At 36.7% G+C, this 15,325-nt stretch overlaps 1 long non-coding RNA gene across 1 annotated transcript in view; it reads right to left on the reverse strand.

Moving 5' to 3' along the window:
* Nucleotides 1-247: 247 nt before the first annotated feature.
* Nucleotides 248-15,325, reverse strand: part of LOC311442597 — a 119,121-nt gene continuing 104,043 nt past the window's right edge. The window contains exon 3 of the long non-coding RNA XR_014696769.1: nt 248-462. This is a non-coding gene — a long non-coding RNA (uncharacterized lncRNA). The remainder of the gene's footprint in view (nt 463-15,325) is intronic.

The following is a 15,325-nucleotide window of genomic DNA, read 5'->3' on the forward strand; positions in this document are numbered from 1 at the left end:
TTTATTTTTTTATTATTTTTATTATTATTATTTTATTTTATTTTTTTACTGCAAATTCTTTTCCAAGCTGCTCACAGAATTAATAGTAGCTTATTAGTTATTTAGTACTGGTACACAGAAACACCACAGGCATTAACCTGCTCATCTCCAAGCTAAATTGTGCACGTAAGTGAACATCACTATAAACCAGGGAATTACTGCTTTGGAATCCATTGTACTGAATAACTCATTTTCTGTGAGGCGAATATTTATGCATGCATAGGATGGTATTTATTTGAGTGCAGAAAGTTGCACATACAATTGACATATAACATGAAATTGCACATACAATTGACATATAACATGAATTGATATTCAGTCTTTATTATGAATTTCTATTGATAAGGGTAACAGCAGGAAAGCTCAGCCTGAGCTAGGACAACTAATTTGTGTAGTCATTGTAGCCTGCAAAAAGGCGAAGGCCTGTAAAGAAGGAATTGATATTGAGTCTTTTTTTCCTCATGGGAACTATAGCTGTATTTGTGATCTTGAGGTCTTGCCCTCAGTTATTTTGCCTGAGAAATTATCCTTGGATTACCCTGGATCATTGATTCCACTAATGTATGAACAGTAGATAATAACTACTGCCAGATTTAAGATTTAACTTACCAGTTACAAGTAAGTATGGGTCTTGCAAATGGCAATACAATGTGTTCATTGATAAGCAGCTAATATTTCTCCTGAGCAGCAAACATAGATCATTTTTATCAGAAATTGCTTATAACGTTCCCTTTTCTGCTAAGTTTTTGTTTGTTTGTTTGTTTTTTGTTATTTTTAAAGTAGATATATTCAAATTTAACATCAGTTTTAAAATGCTGGATAACAAATAGTACTCATAAAAGATCTATTTCTCTGTAACAACTTTTTAAAATCTTGTATTGGTTGTATTAATTTGCATAAAAGATTTAAAAACAACTTACTGTAAGCTCTACTTTTGTGTACTGTGGCAGAATGAATTATAAATGATTGCATCATTTACATTCTAAGTTTGGTTTTCAAGAATGGTTGATTTTGCTTAAATAAGAATCCTGTAGCTATTTAGTAATTAGGACTGATAGTGCTATGAAGCTCATAATTGGTCCCCAAACAGGTGTTTCCTTTCTTTTTGGAAAAAAAAAAGAAAGAAAGAAAAAAAAAGAAAAAAAAGAAAAAAGAAAAAGAAAATGAAAAAGAAAAAGAGAAAGAGAAAGTGAAAGAAAAAGAAAGAAAAAAGGTATATTTTCACCCTGCTGCATGTAAGCTCATGGAATTTTCCTAAGAATAGAAGTATACAAAATTCACAACAATTTTGTATTATAAAATCAAAATTATACTTCATTTTAAATGCCTACTCTGTTTATGCATTGAATTTGAACTTCACCTAGTCTTCATTTTCAATAGTGCTCTGCACCCTCCACCATGAACAAAATTAACAACTGTAATTGCTCAGTATGTCAGAAAATCTCAAATGGCCTGATAATATTTTATGAGTCTCTATAATGTCTAGTGATTCTAAAAAAAAAAATATGGATGTTAGACATATAATGCTATTTTCTATAGAGTATATGTACTGCATATAGATAGACGGTTTTGGGTGTGCTGAAAACACACCTGTTATTGCCGATAAAAATCAGGTGTCATTTACATTGACTGAGTGCCAGGAAGCACACAACATTTGAAGGGGTCACCCCTTTGAAATTTCTGTGATTTGTCTTAACTCCATTATCTCAAGTTTGTGTCTCTGCTTTGAAAATGGCAGCACCTGGCAATCATTTATCATATTTGATTGTTCTCCAATGATTTGAGCTCAGACAAGTTACCTTATCATCAGTGCAGGCAATTTTTATGTAAAGCACCAGTATTGACTACAAGAGATCTGATGGCAGTTTTAAAACCTTTCAGCATTAATAGCCTTCTCACTTCATTTAGGCATCCTGTCTCTTAGATGCTGTGATGAATGTGACACTGCCATTATATGTCCTAAGTACCTACTTTTAATGGTGACAACACCTATTCTTCAAAATGGTAATTGCCTAATGCTATCTATCCTTGCAATTTACGACCACCTTGGAATAATACTCCTTTAAAATTACACAAGTATTTAGTTAGAAATATGTAATTAACCAGTTACCTTGTTGGAACTACTTTAGGGTAGCTGCATATTATAGGATATTAAAGAATTTTACTTGCACTCAGACACCATAGTTATCACCCATTTCATGATTTCCTTAATAATGTAGAAGCTGGCTGCCAAAGCCACTATCTGTGCAGATTCTCTTGGCAGGCAAGGGAGGGACTCCATGAGCAAGACTGTGATTTGTTCCAGAGTGAAGCCAGTGTGATCTGACAAGCATCTCTGGCATTGAACTGCTCTCACACATGTGCCTCTGTTTCCCTGCCTACACTTCAGATAGGCTGTTCAGACCATAATGTCTCAGGGACACACGTTGTCTCAGTAGCTGTCACAATACAGTCCTGTTTCATAGTTTGAGTTGTTAGAATATTAAGAACATTGATTCACTGCAATGAATGTTGAGGATCTCACAGAGGGACAGTAGGGGGGCTGGAAAACTCAAAGAATTAGTCACTACAGCTAAGTGAGCTAAAAGACACAGCCCCTTTTATTCCCAAGGAGGAGTAACATTTGATGAAAACAAGTAACTTGACAAGAACCGAGCAAATTTTATCTGCTATCTGCAAAACATTTTTGTGAAGAGATGTAAGACAGTCGCAGTCATTACAATACTGTACCACCTCACCACCTCAGAATTTAAACAAACAAGAGAAACAGAGAAACTGACATAATTGTTAGATTATATTTCATTATTGACAATCTTTTTAATTGGAGAATAATGGTTTGTGAAAAAAAAAAGAAAAAATAAAAAAGAAAAAAAAAAAAACATCAGTAAGTGGTTACTTCCTGCAAAAAAGCATCAGCTTTTTATTCTAAAACTGAGTTTTTCTTCCACTTGTTTTATCTGAAGGAAAAAAAAAAGCCTCAGATAGAAAATAGATTTTCACTGAAAAATCAAATTTGGCTAGAGATAGTTTTTGTTTGTTGAAGCCAACTCTACAGTTGCATATGATGCCATCCAAAATCCATCACAGACCCCACAGATGCTCCCTATAAATGAAGACCTGTTCGGGTCTTTAAGTTGTTAAGCACCACAAGTCCCATCTGAAGTCCAAAGAACTTACTGTACAGACCACTGTTGAAAAGGTGCTCACTTCCCTGCCTTATCAGCCCTGACGAATGATGACAGAGCCAATCATCTCTGCTTCCTACACCACACAGTTTGCAAGGGCATATAAAAAGTCCAGCTATTCAAGGCTTTCCTCCAGGCTACACTACCTGGCCAGCACTCCTCAGGTCCATATTCCCAGCATCCCAGTCACTAAACAAAATAATTAAAAATCACCTTTTACACAATTACAACTATTTTTTGCCTTAAACACTCCATGGAATAATACTCTCAGCAAAGCTGTAAAAATGTTTTCCATATGCAATTAAAAAAACAAAAACAAAAACAAAAAAACAACAAAAATCGAAAACAATCAAACAAACAAACAAAACATGACCAACAAACTATGTATTCGGTTGTGCCTTTTTACTCTTTTTGTTACTCAAACATATGGCAATGAGTCTTTTGCCAATAAAATTAAAAGTGAGGGAAGTAAACAGCAATTATTTATCATGTAACCATGCAGGCATTAAGAATTACACATTCACCCAAATTTATAAATGTGCAGAGTTATTTAAAACCTCCTCCAGTCAGATTCATGACTGTGTATTTTATTATCATAAATGACAAGATACTGGGACATAGAATTATGTACTGTCCTCATGAAGTACTGACTGACGGATCTAAAGGAAAAGCCAAAGGTTTGAATTTAAATGTAATTAAGCCCCAAATTCTTCTGGTGCTGAATCTCTCACCAGTGCCATTCTGCTCAATTTCCCAATGGAGCCAAAACAGGAATACTGTTGACTTAGTACTTCCCTAATCAAAGAACAAAAGAGGTAAGAACAGAGTTTGTGGCACAAATGTCTTACAGTTCTCGATATGGTAAGTAATTACTTGAGACACTACAGAAAGAGTATGTAACATTTTTATAGGACCAAGTGAAGCAAGCTTATTTGCTTATTTTTTGCCTTTCTGGGAGATAGGAAGAGTGAAAACTTCAGGTATCAAAAATTATCATAATATCTTCAGCCCACTTCCAACAGATCTCTCTGATTACTGCAGAGCCAGAGCTAGAGTTGCCCTGCTGGTCCCTACAGGGCAACCTGTGCCAAACCCCAAATTTCCCTGGAAGAAACCAATGTATAAGTACTGGAAGCAATGCTTGGCAGCCCATCTGTAAGAGGAACAGCTCAATGGTACCAAACATTTAAGCCATAACATTTGAGGAGCAAATGTTCTGGGCACCATGACCTGAGATAGGACGTACATGGTGATACAAGAGAGACATCACTCCAAAACTTAGCATGAACACTTTTTGAGATTTAGTATCACAATGCCACACTCCCCCTATCCCCACTTGTCAAATCGTGAAAGCACTGCTACAAAACACATGCAAAGTCTTAATGGATTACTGAGAATTTTGACTAAGATTTCATCATGTGGTCCTATGAGGATTTATTATGTAAATGAGTGGATATGAGCAAAATTAATGAGATGTTTCATACATTTTATAAGAAAGAAAAAAACTGCTTTTCCTAGTTCTAGAAGAAAACAGGTGGTAGCCAGTTTACAATACAAGTCTGTCCATATGTAACAGCAACAAAAGAACCTATATCATCCCAGACAGTCATTCTCTATTTCCTTATTCTATTTGTAAAGGAAAGGCAATGTGACAGGCAAGGCTGCAAGCAGAGGAATTGCCCACAAGATGTTTTACAAATTGCAGTAGAAAAAGCTTTTGAAAGGGAATCAAAATACTGGAGAGCAGAAACAATTCGATATGCAGCACTCTAAATTCAGAAGTGCCAGCAGGCGATGCACAGTTCCTCAGAGTTTTGAAAAACACATTTGTCAAGTTTATTTATTTATTTCCTTCATAGAACAAATTCCTCCAAAGCAGAATTACTTAGCACAGCTTCTAAAAGCAACTGAGTCTCATACTGATACCTTTATGTATCAGATGAAGAAACCACAAATATATTGGATTACAGAGATGGAGGACACACAGATTTAAAGTACTTTCTTGTGACTAAAGCCTATTTATCCTCTCTGTAACCTAGGACCAGGCATCCAAACCTGCAGTAGGCTTCATCCAGCCAGCTGCAGGCTATAGCCTGCTCTGTATGCTGCCTACTTCCCCTGACTTCCCTGGTGCCCAGCCTGGCAGCAGCCATGTCAGAGCAGAGAGCGATGGACATTCTCTTGCCCCCCCACATGCAGGACATAGGCACCATCCTCTCGACCCACACAATTTTCAAAAGAGTGAAAGGGGAATGTCAGATTTTGTATTTTTCATATAGATTGCTTGTCCCTCAAAGTCATGAAGAGCAATGCATTTCATGATACATGTAGCAAGTAAACTGGGATACAGGGAACCCCCGATCCTTAGCTTTTAGTCTCCTTTATATACTATTAAAGCATCTCGATGTTTCTGACAAGTTCTGTTCTCTGTAGACAGTAATTATATAAATGATGCAGCTGTTATTAGAAAGCATTGATTAGCTGCAAGTGCCAGAGAATTCCATGGTTCAGTAAAAAATCCTGTTCACTTGGATTAACAAAGAAATTGTCTATTTTGATCTAAGGATCTGATCACTTCAAATGTTTATATTCTTTGCCTTAATAACTCCTTGCCAATGTAGGGTTAGAAACCAGTCTTCTCTACTTCTGCTATTTGGGGCTGCTTCCAAGTGCTCTAGGGAGCTGTGACTGCCTTGCTAATGTGTCCTCTGGGTTTTCTGAGGGCCTCCCATGCACAGCCTCTTCCACAACCATGGCCAGGTTGTGTCTGACAGCTCTGGGTATGTGTCTGTGTCCTGGCATCTGAAGCACACACTCAGCCACTACTGTGTGCTCTTCATACCAATGGAGATAAGCTACTGGCTGATAATTTTGATTTCTTATCTATCATCTCTCCATAGTGAAAAACATGTTTATCCCAAATCAGAATCTTTTATAGACATTTGTTTTTTAGGGTGTCTGATTTTACACATTGGGTAGTTACAGCTCCCATAGCAATATGTTAGCACTGTGATTGCATTTGAGTTTAAAAATCTCACTCTTGTTATAGTGTTATATGGCTTTCATTTCTGTATTTTGCTACATTTGTATTTTCTTCTACAAATATCTTTCCTGTTTTTAATATGACTCCTGTTGAATTCTCTGGTAGCTAGTATGAGTGCTATGGTATGCTGTCTTCCAATGTGACTATTTTGCCTGGCACCTGGACTTGAAGAGTGTTTTTTATTTTATTTTATTTTATTTTATTTTATTTTATTTTATTTTATTTTATTTTATTTTATTTTATTTTATTATTTTATTTTATTTTATTTTATTTTATTTTATTTTATTTTATTTTATTTTATTTTATTTTTTCCCAAAAGTGACTTAAATAATTTGCTGGACTGCCCTTTTTGACTAGTTTAATCTGTCTGTCTTCACAAATTGAGCTAATGGTTGATACTGGTATAGTGTCTATGATTCCTATACTATACCAGTGTCTGAACTGTAAGTTTTCCTTCCAATAGCGAAAAGAAGAAGAGATATTGATCAGTCTCATAAGTTTGGGCCCACAGTTTCTAGAGTTGAATTGAGATCAGCATTCAGGACATGGTCCAAGCACACACTACAGAGAGCTCAAAAACCAGACACACCTCTATCATGAGTACACAGTTAGCTGGACATGCCTCCTTTCTAAGTTTTCAGATCGTATTCATCCCCAGCTGTCAGACTTTTTGTCTCTTTTGGCAAGACATGTCAAAATTGCTGAGACACTGACAAATCCTGCATATATCTATGCACTCCATTTTTCAGAATTAAGGCAAATGCGGGGTCCTCCCCTTTGGGAGACATATATACTGGTCCTAAAATCCATTTCAACAACAAAACACCATATACATTAAGCAGTGGAAATAAAGCATATAGGAACAGGTTCCTGAGACTGGCAAACTTTGAATGTGCTTACCTAGTGTACTTATACTTCACCAGCCTGACAGCAACATTGGCATAGCTAACTTTTTCAGGTACATTCAAACAAATCTTGTATTTTAGTTTGCTTCCCTGACAGCTGTTTTCCTGCTGTAAGTAAATCTCCCTCCTTCAGCCACAGTTAAGTCTTCTCTTAACCTCTGTCATGGGCTTTTTCCACTACCAGAGAAAGCAGTTTTGTAGGTTCACAACCACAGTAGAAATAGCAAAATTAATAGTTTACGCATTACCCTTTAACTCAAGTCTTTGCAAAGAGATGACTATGTTGAGCTATTCTTTTCCTTCCCGTATGTGTTCCAGACATTTCACTATGGAGCTAACCGTACTCTGTGTATGTTCCTTAATAAGGTCAACATGCCTAGCTTCATAAATTCTCATAGGATCACTCCAAATCTGCTAAAACTCTTCCACAAACCATAATATATACTTCCACAGTTCCACGTTAAGACAAGCCTATCAATGAGAGAAGTCAAAGCTTTTTACTTGCCTTTGCTAAGAGTCCTAATACTGCTTTGATCTTAACATAGAAGGATACAGATCGGGGCTGGACCATGTGTGCAACACAGGAAGACTCCTTGCCTGCTGTCCCGCTCATACATAGTCATCCAACTTGTGGCATCGCATGGTTTATATATTCCTAGGGGTTTGGTTTCAATTATTCGTTGAATGTAAGATTCAACACAATTAACTTTTAAAAAAGTGGTTGTGGAAAAACAGTCAAATATAATAAAAGAGAGGAAGAGAAAAGTAAGAATTTGAACACTTAACTTGTAACTTGTATCTAATAGGATTCTTGTATAGGATATTGTATTTATAGTACTTATATTTGAAATGCCTGGGGAACTGAAGAAAGATTTTTCTCACTTGACGTGACACATAATGTGGTAGGTGCTACAATGCTTTTCAATAAGCTGCACATATCTGAGATCTCCCACATATTCTACAAAGCTTTCCTCAGTCTACTTTACCTTTATTAGTGCTATCATCATCCACCTTCCAAAAAGAAGAGATTCAAGAAAACTGTTTCATCTTCATTTTATGAATGAATGTAGTTGTGGAATCTCTTATCAGATAAGAATATCTTCTTGTGAAGAGCACTGCTATGCTATGCACTTCTGGCACCAAAAAAAAAAAAAAAAAAAAAAAAAGACCTTTCTGTCAAACTGGTATAACTGCTGTAATAATTTTATTGCTGATTCTCTGTGAATTAGTATACTAGCATTTTAGACTAATTAGGGGATAGTGAGTGACTGCGAAAGGTAAAAAGTTTAGCATCTGTTTGTGAATAACACTATAAAAATCTTTTTTTGTTGTTGTTAAATAACTTGTAATAGCAAGGTTTAGAACTTCATAATGTGATTAGTGCAGCAAATATGATCTAACTTACTCAAAATACAATTCTAAAATTCTTCAATGATTGCCATAAAATTACCTCAGATTTAAATAGAACAGAATCAACTCATTTTGCCTCACTGGTATAACATGATGTTAGCAACCTTGTCACATTGAGCAACATAACTGTCCCACGTTTGTTCTTACTTCTCTCTTCCTTCTTTGCTTCATTATTTTCTAGCACTTGTTCAGCTTGTTTCTAGAAATCTTTGCAGATCTCTGCTATCCATTTGCTCCCCACTTTATTGTATCCCTTGGGCATTTAAACAGAAGAAATGAGTGAGCAATTTTTAGTAGGTGGAAGTCAGTACGATGTTTTGTCTGGCTACATACATACACATAGAAAGCTTTTCTGTATTCCAGATGTTCAAGCACATGGAAAAAAGATTCAGTGAACTGGAACCTTCTCATATAATTACTCTGTGAAAAGCTCTCTACCTGTCTACTTTACTGAGAATTTTCCAGCCTCTGAACGTAGAATAGGTTGTCATTCACAGATGTGCATACACCTGCAAACCTAGTGCCTAAGATTATGTTTCCAATACTAAAAAGGAACAAGTTGGGAAATGAGTGGTGTGCCGTATACCACATCCTATCCTGCCAGTGGGCTGACAACATATCTAGGGATGTTGTTCAGAGAAGAGACCAAAGAGAAAATTGTGCACCATTTTTGAAGGTACACAATGTTTTGAAAATTAAAATCTTTTTCTGATACAGAGGCTTTTTCTGATATTTTAGAACATATCAGGTAAAATGTTATTTTAGTAACATATACATGTTACTAAAAGCTATTAGTATAGCTTTTCTGTCAAGATGCAACAGCGGTGTTAAATCCAGGTCTGGTATATCTTAATAATAATAGTAGTGGTAGCAACAGCTCTACACACACCAGGTCTCCTGCAAGCATAGGTGTCCTTGTTTACCAGGATGACCAAAATTTCACTCTTTAGAAAGTTAGCAAGATTATGTTAGAATTTTCTTTGGTGCCTGATAGAGAAATCAGCTGTGCTGTTTTCCTTCTAGACATTACTCTTCTGGAACCTCATATATTTCACATATCTGCAATGTCACTCTATGTGCTGGAAATGGTTTATACCTTTGATACTGTTTTCTGCTTTGAGACTTTGGAGGTTTGTGAGAGCCATATTACTAAAATTGATACAGACAGCTTTCATATTTTTATTCTTTTTATATAAAGCTTTTGAGATAGCTTGAGTTCTTCCATTCATGTAATTTCCTCTTCACCAGTGTTCCTTTCCTACTCTGCCTACACTGAGATTTAGCTGGAAAAGGTGATCTTGCTATTTCTTTTTGTTGAGGGGTTTTTTGAAACAGCAAAAATCCCATGGCTTGCTGTAGCTGAGCAAACCAAGCTACCAGGGCAACTATGAGAAGTTCCCATGACAGTGTTCCCACATCACCCAATTGAGGGATTCAGGAAAATATTGTTACCAGCAGCTGGCTTCAAGGACAAGGTCTATGTGACTGCTAATCACAAGGGTTTTTTTTTCTTGCAGGTGGGGTTGTTTTCTTGTAGTTGTTTGTCTGAGTGCTTTTGACCAATAATCTTGTGTGAAACACTGTCTGCCCCTGTAAAGTTCACTATAAAAATTAGGCTATTCGGGCAATAAAACGGAGCATGATCTGACTCTACTGGTGTCTGTCGTGCTTTCGGCCGTTCTTCCTGCAACATTTTTTTAATTCCATCATTACTGGAATTCATAAACAAATAAACAAACAAAACCACAATAACTGCCTAAGACCTAAGATATAATGCTGCTTCCCCTACAACTAACAGAAATCCATGCCATTAATTCATTTATTATAACCTTCCCTGAAGACAATGTACAAAATCGTCTGCTCTTTTTGTCTCTCTAGACTGCTCTTTTCTGGGCAGGTTCTTTTCTTTTCTGAAATAAAGTCTTTCCTTGTGAATAGTGCCTGACTGACAGCTTGAAAGCTCAATTTTTCTTTATATAGAGAGCAAATTCACAGTCAAAGTTTGTAATGTGAGTGCCCATGGTGACCTGTGCACCATGCCCCACTTTGGATCAGGCACTAGTTACTTTTGCATGTGACTTTTGGCCTGATTACTCTGACAGATGAAATCCAATTTGTATAAATTCTATTGATTTTTGTGATATGGCATCAATATCACAAGAACTATGTCGAAACCACCAGTTTATTTCACATAGAGTTGGGGATGGATTTTTCTTTGCTATCCTTAAAATCCTCTCAATCTAAGCCCTACCTTTGGCATATTATTTTTCTGTGAGTAATCCTTCTAGAACAGGAGTAACACCATTTAACATCTCTTTGTTCCAGGGGCCAGACAAACATGTTCCTACTCTATTTCTGATGATCATCTCAGCGAATAACATCACAAACCTGTGCATCTGTGCACCCCCAGCAATTCTAGGCTCATACAGATTCATTGTCTTGGCTCTCCTCAAAGGCTGTTAGACATCCTGAAGCCTGTTCAGGCAGAACTGTGTTCATATAACCGGTGTCACGTCCCCCTTAAAACTGGTGGTTTTCAGGTGTTTGTGCACTAGAGACCCTAGATTTAATTTACCTCTTTGGCAAACCTCACTACCAGTCCTCCACAAAGAGTGAAGGTACCTATGAGGACCAGTGAAAATAAATGAAAATCAGACTTCTGACCTGAGCTGTGAACCTAAGCAGAAAAGCTTTGGAAAAAGATAGCTGAACACAAGAGGAACTGTGCTATAACTCCACCAGGACACAGCAAGATGTATTAGAAACTTTTACTGAATTCTGTTAGCAGCAAACTAAATAATGCACTGTGTGCCTGTTTCCTACATGCCCCGACGGGAGGGGGCCTTGCAGGAGGGGAAGGTCAGAGCCAGCAGCCCCTGAACACCTCCAGCAATACCAGCGGCCTGGCCAGCAGGCTGTAGCTGCAGACAGTGACAAATTGTAAGCTAAAGCAGATTTGCATAGTTCACCAAACCCTTATGTTAAAATCTATAGAACAGAAGGAGATCTATTATTAAATATAATCAAATGCATAATCTTATAAAATGCACATAAAGGAATATAAATTACATTTTGCTGTATCTGACTCTTCATTACCACTTTGGGAAGAGTTAGAAGCTAAAGCTCTCCACTACCTGTTGTCTTTTAATCCTCTTGTTCTCAAGACATTCAGTACAGCATAAAAGCACCATAAACCTAATGCTGTGAAGTTTTATGTCCTTGCAGTAACAAATCCTAAAAGCAGAAGGCATACTTGTTGCTTAATATGTCCTCGTTCTTGAGCTTCTTCCCAAACCTGTTCCCTTGTTCATACAAAAACGCCAGCTCTCCTCATCTTCCTCCTGCACAACTCATCACAAAGTGGGGGAAGATGGGTGCAAAATGCAACTATTTTGCAAAGCAAACATGTTTATTCCAGTGACAGATATAGGAAGAGCAATTGTAAATTGCTTTTTTTTTTTTACAATTGTAATTTTTTTTTTTTTACAATTGTAATTGTAAATTGCCCAGTTTCGTTTATTCATTCAATTTTGGGTTAAGATGAGGATTTATGAGCTAAGTAGCCCAAATTAGGCTACAGAGACATTTCAAACAGCATGGAGATTTTAAGGTGTTATGTGCAACCAGGGTTGTTTGAACCCCTTGGACTGAGAACAAGTACTGCAGAAAGCTATTAATTTTGTAGTGCGCTTTGTGCCAAACTGGAGGCATCATAAAAGAGAGCATGAGACAGAGAGCATGCTTTATTTTGGCATGCACAGTGGAAGGCAAAGCAGCTCCCTTGGGATGCCAGTTTAACTGGGGTGTACTTACCCTAAAAGCAGCTGATTGCAACTGCTCCATATGAAGCCCTGTAAATTTGCCTCTTCAAATTTATTTAGTTGTGCTTCCTTCTTCTGCTATAACTACGTCCCCACAGCATCCTCATCCCTACAAAGCTGCTATACCAAGTCCAGCTGTGCCTGAGAACCCAGGTGCTAGTCACAGAATCGTCATGGTCACAGCCCTTCTTTCAGCTAGTGAACAGCAGCTCAAAGCTCCTCATAACTGCTACTGGATTTCATGAGGGAAAACACTCAGCTGATTCTGCCTCATTCCAGAATTCCTGTTTCCCCCACAGTCACATCACAATATGCCATGCAGGAAAAACAAACAAGCGAACACCAAAAACTAAAACCAACAACAACCAAAACTAGTATCACCCCTGAAAAAAAAATAAAAAAAAAATGAGGCAGACCACAAAATGTCATGTAACGAGGCAATTCCCAGAACATTAAGCTCAGTGCAGATCTTTGCACTGATTGGCAAGACAGGCGCTGAAGCAAATATATAAAGGCAGCATGCTGCTTTCTGTATCATGTCTGTACAGTTAATTATTGCATGAAGAGTTTAGAAGCCAACCTTATGAAACTTCTCCATCAAGACAAACCTAAAGGACAACAGCAAAGGCTATTAAGTAGTACACAGATATGGTGGGGGAAAAGGAAGCTGCATCTTCACAACCAGTGCATCATTATACACAATCTTTTTATTTAGCATGAATCAAGACAATTTATGACACATGGTGATCAGAAAGTAGTAGTGGATCCTTCGGAAGGCACTTGGGGAACAACTATCTTAAAGTTATCCTAACAGCTATTATCTTAGATATGAAGTACCAACTTTTAAAGGAAAAATAGATACCTTGTGAAATCTACCATGGTCCTTTTCCCATATCTGTTTTCACCCTGGCCATACAATAGTATGTCTCCCTAAAGCAAGCCTGCGTTGTCAGCTGGGTGCTTTCTCTCCCAGGCTGCTGGGAAATGTTGCTGTCCAAGTGATACCAGAAACCTGGTATCACTTGCCAGATTTTGTCTCTTTTTTTTTTTTTTTTGGTCTCAAAATCAGTATTTTAATACCAAGGAAACAAGGAGCATCACCTTAGCTTGCTTTGGGGAAACAAAGTCTACATAAATTATGTCATTATCTTTACTTGAATGCACGGCACTTCCCCTAATTTTCCTAAATATAAATTTATTTCAAACCATAAAAAAAAGAGACATAATGTATAAAGAATATGGTAATGGTCACATTGACCACATTTTAAGAAGCCAGTTTAGTTACTGGGCAGACTTTGTAGTTATATTTCAGAGGCAATTACTAATTTACTGACCATTTGTTACTAGAAAATCTTCAGGTTGTTCATGATTTCCATTAATTTGTGAATTTATGTTACTCAATAATTTCTTCTGTGACTTTTGAAAAGTACCCTTTATCTCAATGAAAAAAATTTCCTGAGAATCTTTAAGATCCCACATTTAAGACGTGAGCTGGATGGAACATTATTGGTACTCTCTGAACAGATTCATGCAAACCTGAAAGATGGCTTAAAGAAGCTACTGGGTGATTTCTGTTAAAAAGAAATCAAAATAAGCAAGACTAAGTGGATAATAGATACTATATAAGCTTTTCCTTTCTGAGCTGCAGAAACCTTGTCCAAGGCCTTATTCCTAAGAGGAAAACAGAATACTGTAAAGTTTATTGGTTTGCTGTAGAGTTTAAAGTTATTTCCTTTTATGACAGTCGTAAAACATAACTCCTTAGGGAGTAAAAAGGTAAATAAGAGTTCAGATTTAAATCCATCTCTGTTTTCTTTGCCTTTGTGCTTTGACTCTAGAGCAACTGTCTTGGCAACTCCATCTCCCTTGCTTGTTTCCTAAAACATTTCTAGTTCAAATACCCAAACATCGAGCAAGACCCTCACATCTCACAGTGGGAGTTGAACTCAGGAGTCTTTGCAGAAATCAAGCACGTGAAACATACAAACTTATGTTAAAGCAACAACATTGAAAATATTTGATGTTATTTACCTAGCTCTTTGTTCCACAAAGCACACAGCAAAATCTAAACAGATATCATCAGCTCTCCATATTAGAATATTAGAAAAGTTATGAGCTCTTAAGCTCCCAATATAGGTTGCAGCTCACCCTTTTTTCGTTGTAGTCTACACATACCCATGCCCCAAGAAAGAAAAGTATAACACAATCAAGATTAGAACAGAAATTAGCAAACATCTGTTGATTGTAAAAATAAATCTTTCCACCTAACTTTGTAATGTTGTGACAGCTGCCTGATCATTTTCAAATACCCACTCATTCATAAGTATCCATCTTTTTTTTTCTCTTTTTTTTTCTCTTTCTTTTTCTTTTTCTTTTTCTTTTTCTTTTTTTTTTTTTTTTTTTTTTTTTTTTTTAAATAATTAAGTGAAGGTGGACCATTAGCACAGGTGGACATGGCATAGCATACAAGTACTTTCTCTTCTGTGCTCTTTGCTATGGGTTTGATCATTCCCATTTTAAACTGCTGGTTATAAATATTATATCGATTCATTAGTTAGAAAAAAATTCACTCTTCTCTTCCTGTACTTTTGTACTCCTAATAAACATATAACAGAATGCAAAACAAGGTACTACAATTGCATTTTCTTGTATTTTCTGTAACAGACATCCCATTCTTCTCTTGCATCCCACTACAAACAGTTCATTTGAGCATAAAGGAGTGGCATACATTTCTCTGTTTGTCAAAGGAGCTCCATTTACATTTCCATGGTGACATGCACAGCTCTGTTCTTTGTTACTCAGGAGTAAAATGTGCAGGATCTCTGCCATGTACTAGAAATGCCAGTACATGCAATTTTAATTTCCTTCTCCCCTTTAATTCTATTATTTCTGTCTTGCTCACTTGCCAACTGTCTTGGCTTT

The sequence above is a fragment of the Aythya ferina genome (assembly GCF_964211825.1).
Source record: "Aythya ferina genome assembly, chromosome: 11".
NCBI classification, from domain to species: domain Eukaryota; kingdom Metazoa; phylum Chordata; class Aves; order Anseriformes; family Anatidae; genus Aythya; species Aythya ferina.